This window comes from Stegostoma tigrinum, chromosome 27 (assembly GCF_030684315.1).
Source record: "Stegostoma tigrinum isolate sSteTig4 chromosome 27, sSteTig4.hap1, whole genome shotgun sequence".
Lineage (NCBI taxonomy): Eukaryota > Metazoa > Chordata > Chondrichthyes > Orectolobiformes > Stegostomatidae > Stegostoma > Stegostoma tigrinum.
In genome coordinates, this window is record NC_081380.1 from 3,092,098 (window position 1) to 3,102,016 (window position 9,919).

The 9,919-nt window shown below is 50.4% G+C and overlaps 3 non-coding genes across 3 annotated transcripts; all 3 read left to right on the forward strand.

The window, feature by feature from the left end:
* Window positions 1–2,207: 2,207 nt before the first annotated feature.
* LOC132211047 (5S ribosomal RNA) lies at window positions 2,208–2,326 on the forward strand. Its single transcript, XR_009447354.1, has one exon. It is a non-coding gene; the product is annotated as a 5S ribosomal RNA (ribosomal RNA).
* Window positions 2,327–5,719: 3,393 nt separating this feature from the next.
* Window positions 5,720–5,838, forward strand: LOC132211045 (5S ribosomal RNA). Its single transcript, XR_009447352.1, has one exon. It is a non-coding gene; the product is annotated as a 5S ribosomal RNA (ribosomal RNA).
* A 3,393-nt stretch (window positions 5,839–9,231) lies between these two features.
* On the forward strand, window positions 9,232–9,350 carry LOC132211048 (5S ribosomal RNA). The gene has a single exon (XR_009447355.1). It is a non-coding gene; the product is annotated as a 5S ribosomal RNA (ribosomal RNA).
* The last annotated feature ends 569 nt before the right edge of the window (window positions 9,351–9,919 follow it).

Below are 9,919 nucleotides of genomic sequence, written 5' to 3' on the forward strand. Positions count from 1 at the left end.
TGTCATTCATCAGCGACATTCACCTAGGTGTCAAAGTGGGATTTCAAAGCTTTTGAATTTTCTGTAGTGTCTGTTTTGTGCTCGTCGGCAAAGTTCATGGTGACGACAGTTTGAACGAGTCCCTTTCCGATCACAACAAGAGTGCGGCGGTGTGTTGCAGCTGTAGCTTGTTAAAGAAATGGTAGCTTATAATTTTGCCGTTGCGCGTGGGCCGATTGCCCGTTTGCTTCATATCGCCATGGAACTGGGAGGGGAAGATGTGCAGCCGTTGTACCTCTCACAGTGTTTCAGCTTTGGGCAGTTTCCTTTGTGATTCAGTTGCCTGTTGCAGCCTTGACAGCTGGGAACATTGCTGTGTCTCTCTCTGTTAGTAGTCGTGCGTTTTTTTTGTACAGATCATGAGTACCTAGGACCAGCTTCACGTCTGACAGCATGCTGTGAGATCGGCAGAAAGCAGTTCATTGTGAATTGCATAGGGTCATAGAGCCACACAGCATGGCAACAGAGCCTTTGGGCCAAATTGTCCACGCTGACCAGGTGTTTTTAACTAAACCAGTCGCACTTGCTTTCATTTGGCCCGTATCCCTCCAAGTCTTTCGTATCCACATACCTGACCGAATGTCTTTGAAACGTTGTGATTGTACCTGACTTTAGCACTTGCTCTGGCAGCTTGTTCCATGTGCACGCCACTATGGGTATGAAAAAGTTAGCCGTCAGGTCAGTTTTAAACCTTTCTGCTTTCACCGTAAACGTACGCTGTCCAATTTTGGACCCCCCTGTCCTGGGGAAAAGACCCTGGCTGTTCACCTTATGTATGCCCCTGTTGATTTCCTGAACCTTTGTAAGGCCGCCTTTCAACCTTCAACGCTTCAGGGAAAACTGTCCCAGCCTATGCGGCCTGTGCGTAGAATTCAAAGCCTCCAGTGCCGGCAACATTGTTGTAAAGCTTTTCTGTAGACTTTGTAGTTTAATATTATCCTTGCAGTTGAAGTGCTGTTAAGATGGTTGTCTGCAGCATGAGTACCTGATAGATGCAGCCAAGAGCCTGACAGCAAGCAAAGAAAGAAAGACGCTTTGCACTTGATCGTACTTGAATCCGAATGCCGTCTCGAAGCCAAGTTTCTACGTTGTATTCCCGCACGGCTGTTGATCCTCGTATCTCACTGACCTTATTCACTGCGCTGTGTGTTTTGCATTTGTGCTTTAGAGAGCTGTTGTTGTGTTCCTGATAGTAGCTGTTTACTTGCTGCTGTCTCAAATGGAACTATCCCCTTCTCCAGTGCGAAGCAACACTCTCCCGTTATTCACCGAGATGCTTTCAGTTTGTCTGAGGTGGTGCCCGTTTTCAGCTGGCAATAAGCAGCACCTCGATGGAGGGGCAAGCTGAAGCTGGCCAGTGTGCTGTGCGAGTGTGTAAGTGGGTGAGCGTGCGCGGGTGTATTAGTGCGAGCTGTGTTAAGAGAGGGCGGAGGAGTTGCTGCGTAATGTTGTGATCTTGTGTCTGTAATGGAGAGCTTGCTGGGTTGGTGGGTAGGACCAGCAAGACACGGAAAGAGGGTTGTGGCGTTTGTAAAAGTTGTTTGCGAACACAGGAGAAAAGACATGTTGAGAAAGCACGTGGACTCGTGGCAAAAGAGCCCGGGGTGGTCTGTGAGCAGAATTGGCCAGAGTGTCCGGGAGAAAAAGCCGCCTCCCGAGGGTGGGCACTGTCAGTGATGTGGGAGCAGATATTTGGAGTGAATGAGTGAGGGAGGGTGTGAGTGAGTGTGTGTGTGGGTGAGGTAGTACCTGGTGCAAGAAGGGCAGATTTGAAGATGTAAGTGCGATAACGAAGAAGGCTGAAAGCAGTGGCGCCGGCTTGATGCGATTTATCCGGTGAGTAATTGAGAGAATTGTTAACGGTGGGGGTGACGTATGTTTGGTGTCGTGAGGCCGCGCGGATGGATGGAGTTAAGGCCAGAATGGGACGAGCCATGACGACGTTGACTGTGTTTGTGGTGTGTGATTTGTGAGAGTGTGTTGTTCTGGAGAGTGTAAGAGTTGTAGTCTGTGCCTGTGAGAGCGGAGAGAAGGAGAATAGGTTGGAGAGCACGAGGAGAGGAATAGTGCGCTATAAATTTGTGGGTGCAGTGAAATGCCGCAGTGCATAGAAGGGAATGAAAACTGGGCTACGTGCTTGCAAGATGTCAGAAATGCTGGCAGTCAGCGCCTACGGCCATACTAGTCTGAAAACGCCCGATCTCGTCTGATCTCGGAAGCTAAGCAGACTCAGGCCTGGTTAGTACTTGGATGGGAGACCGCCTGGGAATACCAGGTGCAGTAGGCTTTTGCAGCCAGCAGAGGCTGCCCGCAGCCCTGCACTCTGACGCTGCCATTCATGAAGCCACCAAGGTCCTTTTAACTGCGTGCTCATTCGCTCTGTCTGCCTGTGTCTTTCACTTTTGCTTCGTGCAGTCAAAGCTGCGCTTTCCCTGCAGGAACTTGTTCTCCTTTGCATGATGTCTTCCGCTGTATTTGCATTCTGTCGTTTTCTTCAGGATGACTGTGTCCTTTGTGCCTGGACTGTCGCACGTCGCTCGTCAGATGCTGAAGCAGTGCTCCACAAGTACAACGGAATGTCGGACGGTATCCAGACTTGGGCTGACAAGTGACAAGTAACGTTGGCGCCCCACAATTGCCAGGAAATGATCGTCTCCAAGAAGAGACCATCTCAGCACCCCACCCCTGATATTGAATGTTGTTACCAGCAGTATTCATGTAAGGCCCGGTCTGTTCCAACGTTATCCCGTCATCACTAGTGGGCTGTGGGGTTCACTGGCTGGACCAGCATTTCTTGCCCATCCGTGGTTGCCGTCGAGAAGGTGGTAGTGCGCTGCCTTCTTCAGCCTCTGCAGTACATGTGCTGTGGGTGACCCACATCACCCTGAGGGAAGAAATTCCATGATTTTGACTCAGCAAAAGTGAAGGAAGGGTGAAATATTTCCAAGTCAGGATTTTGAGTAGCTTGGAGGGGATCTTGAAGGTGGCGGTGTTCCCATGTATACGCTGCCCCTGTCCTTCCGGATGGAAGCGGTCGTAGGTTTGGACCGTGGTCTACGTGGATTTCTGATGAGTTTCAGAAGTGCATTTTGTTGGCAGTATACACTGCTGCGACTAAGCGTCGGTGGTGTAGGGAGTGGATGTTTGTGGATGTCGTGGCGATCAGGCGCACTGCTTGGTCCTGGATGATGTCAGCCTCCTTGAGTGCACTCATCCAGGCGAGCGGAGAGTATTCCATCACGCTCCTGCGTGGACAGCCGTTGGGGTGACAGGAGGTGAGTTACTCGCTGCAGTATTGCTAGCCTCTGATCTGGTACCCCCCCACCGCGGATGTTGATACTGGGGGATTATGCCTCCTCAGTCTGTCTTGAAATCATTTTTAATTCCGCAAAAGCACAGGATTCTGTCAACTTGGTCGCTGCGACCACATATTGACCAGCAGAGTGTTTTTTTTACCCTTCGCGTTGAACGTCTGTCATTCATCAGCGACATTCACCTAGGTGTCAAAGTGGGATTTCAAAGCTTTTGAATTTTCTGTAGTGTCTGTTTTGTGCTCGTCGGCAAAGTTCATGGTGACGACAGTTTGAACGAGTCCCTTTCCGATCACAACAAGAGTGCGGCGGTGTGTTGCTGCTGTAGCTTGTTAAAGAAATGGTAGCTTATAATTTTGCCGTTGCGCGTGGGCCGATTGCCCGTTTGCTTCATATCGCCATGGAACTGGGAGGGGAAGATGTGCAGCCGTTGTACCTCTCACAGTGTTTCAGCTTTGGGCAGTTTCCTTTGTGATTCAGTTGCCTGTTGCAGCCTTGACAGCTGGGAACATTGCTGTGTCTCTCTCTGTTAGTAGTCGTGCGTTTTTTTTGTACAGATCATGAGTACCTAGGACCAGCTTCACGTCTGACAGCATGCTGTGAGATCGGCAGAAAGCAGTTCATTGTGAATTGCATAGGGTCATAGAGCCACACAGCATGGCAACAGAGCCTTTGGGCCAAATTGTCCACGCTGACCAGGTGTTTTTAACTAAACCAGTCGCACTTGCTTTCATTTGGCCCGTATCCCTCCACGTCTTTCGTATCCACGTACCTGACCGAATGTCTTTGAAACGTTGTGATTGTACCTGACTTTAGCACTTGCTCTGGCAGCTTGTTCCATGTGCACGCCACTATGGGTATGAAAAAGTTAGCCGTCAGGTCAGTTTTAAACCTTTCTGCTTTCACCGTAAACGTACGCTGTCCAATTTTGGACCCCCCTGTCCTGGGGAAAAGACCCTGGCTGTTCACCTTATGTATGCCCCTGTTGATTTCCTGAACCTTTGTAAGGTCGCCTTTCAACCTTCAACGCTTCAGGGAAAACTGTCCCAGCCTATGCGGCCTGTGCGTAGAATTCAAAGCCTCCAGTGCCGGCAACATTGTTGTAAAGCTTTTCTGTAGACTTTGTAGTTTAATATTATCCTTGCAGTTGAAGTGCTGTTAAGATGGTTGTCTGCAGCATGAGTACCTGATAGATGCAGCCAAGAGCCTGACAGCAAGCAAAGAAAGAAAGACGCTTTGCACTTGATCGTACTTGAATCCGAATGCCGTCTCGAAGCCAAGTTTCTACGTTGTATTCCCGCACGGCTGTTGATCCTCGTATCTCACTGACCTTATTCACTGCGCTGTGTGTTTTGCATTTGTGCTTTAGAGAGCTGTTGTTGTGTTCCAGATAGTAGCTGTTTACTTGCTGCTGTCTCAAATGGAACTATCCCCTTCTCCAGTGCGAAGCAACACTCTCCCGTTATTCACCGAGATGCTTTCAGTTTGTCTGAGGTGGTGCCCGTTTTCAGCTGGCAATAAGCAGCACCTCGATGGAGGGGCAAGCTGAAGCTGGCCAGTGTGCTGTGCGAGTGTGTAAGTGGGTGAGCGTGCGCGGGTGTATTAGTGCGAGCTGTGTTAAGAGAGGGCGGAGGAGTTGCTGCGTAATGTTGTGATCTTGTGTCTGTAATGGAGAGCTTGCTGGGTTGGTGGGTAGGACCAGCAAGACACGGAAAGAGGGTTGTGGCGTTTGTAAAAGTTGTTTGCGAACACAGGAGAAAAGACATGTTGAGAAAGCACGTGGACTCGTGGCAAAAGAGCCCGGGGTGGTCTGTGAGCAGAATTGGCCAGAGTGTCCGGGAGAAAAAGCCGCCTCCCGAGGGTGGGCACTGTCAGTGATGTGGGAGCAGATATTTGGAGTGAATGAGTGAGGGAGGGGGTGAGTGAGTGTGTGTGTGGGTGAGGTAGTACCTGGTGCAAGAAGGGCAGATTTGAAGATGTAAGTGCGATAACGAAGAAGGCTGAAAGCAGTGGCGCCGGCTTGATGCGATTTATCCGGTGAGTTATTGAGAGAATTGTTAACGGTGGGGGTGATGTATGTTTGGTGTCGTGAGGCCGCGCGGATGGATGGAGTTAAGGCCAGAATGGGACGAGCCATGACGACGTTGAATGTGTTTGTGGTGTGTGATTTGTGAGAGTGTGTTGTCCTGGAGAGTGTAAGAGTTGTAGTCTGTGCCTGTGAGAGCGGAGAGAAGGAGAATAGGTTGGAGAGAACGAGGAGAGGAATAGTGCGCTATAAATTTGTGGGTGCAGTGAAATGCTGCAGTGCGTAGAAGGGAATGAAAACTGGGCTACGTGCTTGCAAGATGTCAGAAATGCTGGCAGTCAGCGCCTACGGCCATACTAGTCTGAAAACGCCCGATCTCATCTGATCTCGGAAGCTAAGCAGACTCAGGCCTGGTTAGTACTTGGATGGGAGACCGCCTGGGAATACCAGGTGCAGTAGGCTTTTGCAGCCGGCAGAGGCTGCCCGCAGCCCTGCACTCTGACGCTGCCATTCATGAAGCCCCCAAGGTCCTTTTAACTGCGTGCTCATTCGCTCTGTCTGCCTGTGTCTTTCACTTTTGCTTCGTGCAGTCAAAGCTGCGCTTTCCCTGCAGGAACTTGTTCTCCTTTGCATGATGTCTTCCGCTGTATTTGCATTCTGTCGTTTTCTTCAGGATGACTGTGTCCTTTGTGCCTGGACTGTCGCACGTCGCTCGTCAGATGCTGAAGCAGTGCTCCACAAGTACAACGGGATGTCGGACGGTATCCAGACTTGGGCTGACAAGTGACAAGTAACGTTGGCGCCCCACAATTGCCAGGAAATGATCGTCTCCAAGAAGAGACCATCTCAGCACCCCACCCCTGATATTGAATGTTGTTACCAGCAGTATTCATGTAAGGCCCGGTCTGTTCCAACGTTATCCCGTCATCACTAGTGGGCTGTGGGGTTCACTGGCTGGACCAGCATTTCTTGCCCATCCGTGGTTGCCGTCGAGAAGGTGGTAGTGCGCTGCCTTCTTCAGCCTCTGCAGTACATGTGCTGTGGGTGACCCACATCACCCTGAGGGAAGAAATTCCATGATTTTGACTCAGCAAAAGTGAAGGAAGGGTGAAATATTTCCAAGTCAGGATTTTGAGTAGCTTGGAGGGGATCTTGAAGGTGGCGGTGTTCCCATGTATACGCTGCCCCTGTCCTTCCGGATGGAAGCGGTCGTAGGTTTGGACCGTGGTCTACGTGGATTTCTGGTGAGTTTCAGAAGTGCATTTTGTTGGCAGTATACACTGCTGCGACTAAGCGTCGGTGGTGTAGGGAGTGGATGTTTGTGGATGTCGTGGCGATCAGGCGCACTGCTTGGTCCTGGATGATGTCAGCCTCCTTGAGTGCACTCATCCAGGCGAGCGGAGAGTATTCCATCACGCTCCTGCGTGGACAGCCGTTGGGGTGACAGGAGGTGAGTTACTCGCTGCAGTATTGCTAGCCTCTGATCTGGTACCCCCCCACCGCGGATGTTGATACTGGGGGATTATGCCTCCTCAGTCTGTCTTGAAATCATTTTTAATTCCGCAAAAGCACAGGATTCTGTCAACTTGGTCGCTGCGACCACATATTGACCAGCAGAGTGTTTTTTTTACCCTTCGCGTTGAACGTCTGTCATTCATCAGCGACATTCACCTAGGTGTCAAAGTGGGATTTCAAAGCTTTTGAATTTTCTGTAGTGTCTGTTTTGTGCTCGTCGGCAAAGTTCATGGTGACGACAGTTTGAACGAGTCCCTTTCCGATCACAACAAGAGTGCGGCGGTGTGTTGCTGCTGTAGCTTGTTAAAGAAATGGTAGCTTATAATTTTGCCGTTGCGCGTGGGCCGATTGCCCGTTTGCTTCATATCGCCATGGAACTGGGAGGGGAAGATGTGCAGCCGTTGTACCTCTCACAGTGTTTCAGCTTTGGGCAGTTTCCTTTGTGATTCAGTTGCCTGTTGCAGCCTTGACAGCTGGGAACATTGCTGTGTCTCTCTCTGTTAGTAGTCGTGCGTTTTTTTTGTACAGATCATGAGTACCTAGGACCAGCTTCACGTCTGACAGCATGCTGTGAGATCGGCAGAAAGCAGTTCATTGTGAATTGCATAGGGTCATAGAGCCACACAGCATGGCAACAGAGCCTTTGGGCCAAATTGTCCACGCTGACCAGGTGTTTTTAACTAAACCAGTCGCACTTGCTTTCATTTGGCCCGTATCCCTCCACGTCTTTCGTATCCACGTACCTGACCGAATGTCTTTGAAACGTTGTGATTGTACCTGACTTTAGCACTTGCTCTGGCAGCTTGTTCCATGTGCACGCCACTATGGGTATGAAAAAGTTAGCCGTCAGGTCAGTTTTAAACCTTTCTGCTTTCACCGTAAACGTACGCTGTCCAATTTTGGACCCCCCTGTCCTGGGGAAAAGACCCTGGCTGTTCACCTTATGTATGCCCCTGTTGATTTCCTGAACCTTTGTAAGGTCGCCTTTCAACCTTCAACGCTTCAGGGAAAACTGTCCCAGCCTATGCGGCCTGTGCGTAGAATTCAAAGCCTCCAGTGCCGGCAACATTGTTGTAAAGCTTTTCTGTAGACTTTGTAGTTTAATATTATCCTTGCAGTTGAAGTGCTGTTAAGATGGTTGTCTGCAGCATGAGTACCTGATAGATGCAGCCAAGAGCCTGACAGCAAGCAAAGAAAGAAAGACGCTTTGCACTTGATCGTACTTGAATCCGAATGCCGTCTCGAAGCCAAGTTTCTACGTTGTATTCCCGCACGGCTGTTGATCCTCGTATCTCACTGACCTTATTCACTGCGCTGTGTGTTTTGCATTTGTGCTTTAGAGAGCTGTTGTTGTGTTCCTGATAGTAGCTGTTTACTTGCTGCTGTCTCAAATGGAACTATCCCCTTCTCCAGTGCGAAGCAACACTCTCCCGTTATTCACCGAGATGCTTTCAGTTTGTCTGAGGTGGTGCCCGTTTTCAGCTGGCAATAAGCAGCACCTCGATGGAGGGGCAAGCTGAAGCTGGCCAGTGTGCTGTGCGAGTGTGTAAGTGGGTGAGCGTGCGCGGGTGTATTAGTGCGAGCTGTGTTAAGAGAGGGCGGAGGAGTTGCTGCGTAATGTTGTGATCTTGTGTCTGTAATGGAGAGCTTGCTGGGTTGGTGGGTAGGACCAGCAAGACACGGAAAGAGGGTTGTGGCGTTTGTAAAAGTTGTTTGCGAACACAGGAGAAAAGACATGTTGAGAAAGCACGTGGACTCGTGGCAAAAGAGCCCGGGGTGGTCTGTGAGCAGAATTGGCCAGAGTGTCCGGGAGAAAAAGCCGCCTCCCGAGGGTGGGCACTGTCAGTGATGTGGGAGCAGATATTTGGAGTGAATGAGTGAGGGAGGGTGTGAGTGAGTGTGTGTGTGGGTGAGGTAGTACCTGGTGCAAGAAGGGCAGATTTGAAGATGTAAGTGCGATAACGAAGAAGGCTGAAAGCAGTGGCGCCGGCTTGATGCGATTTATCCGGTGAGTAATTGAGAGAATTGTTAACGGTGGGGGTGACGTATGTTTGGTGTCGTGAGGCCGCGCGGATGGATGGAGTTAAGGCCAGAATGGGACGAGCCATGACGACGTTGACTGTGTTTGTGGTGTGTGATTTGTGAGAGTGTGTTGTTCTGGAGAGTGTAAGAGTTGTAGTCTGTGCCTGTGAGAGCGGAGAGAAGGAGAATAGGTTGGAGAGCACGAGGAGAGGAATAGTGCGCTATAAATTTGTGGGTGCAGTGAAATGCCGCAGTGCATAGAAGGGAATGAAAACTGGGCTACGTGCTTGCAAGATGTCAGAAATGCTGGCAGTCAGCGCCTACGGCCATACTAGTCTGAAAACGCCCGATCTCGTCTGATCTCGGAAGCTAAGCAGACTCAGGCCTGGTTAGTACTTGGATGGGAGACCGCCTGGGAATACCAGGTGCAGTAGGCTTTTGCAGCCAGCAGAGGCTGCCCGCAGCCCTGCACTCTGACGCTGCCATTCATGAAGCCACCAAGGTCCTTTTAACTGCGTGCTCATTCGCTCTGTCTGCCTGTGTCTTTCACTTTTGCTTCGTGCAGTCAAAGCTGCGCTTTCCCTGCAGGAACTTGTTCTCCTTTGCATGATGTCTTCCGCTGTATTTGCATTCTGTCGTTTTCTTCAGGATGACTGTGTCCTTTGTGCCTGGACTGTCGCACGTCGCTCGTCAGATGCTGAAGCAGTGCTCCACAAGTACAACGGAATGTCGGACGGTATCCAGACTTGGGCTGACAAGTGACAAGTAACGTTGGCGCCCCACAATTGCCAGGAAATGATCGTCTCCAAGAAGAGACCATCTCAGCACCCCACCCCTGATATTGAATGTTGTTACCAGCAGTATTCATGTAAGGCCCGGTCTGTTCCAACGTTATCCCGTCATCACTAGTGGGCTGTGGGGTTCACTGGCTGGACCAGCATTTCTTGCCCATCCGTGGTTGCCGTCGAGAAGGTGGTAGTGCGCTGCCTTCTTCAGCCTCTGCAGT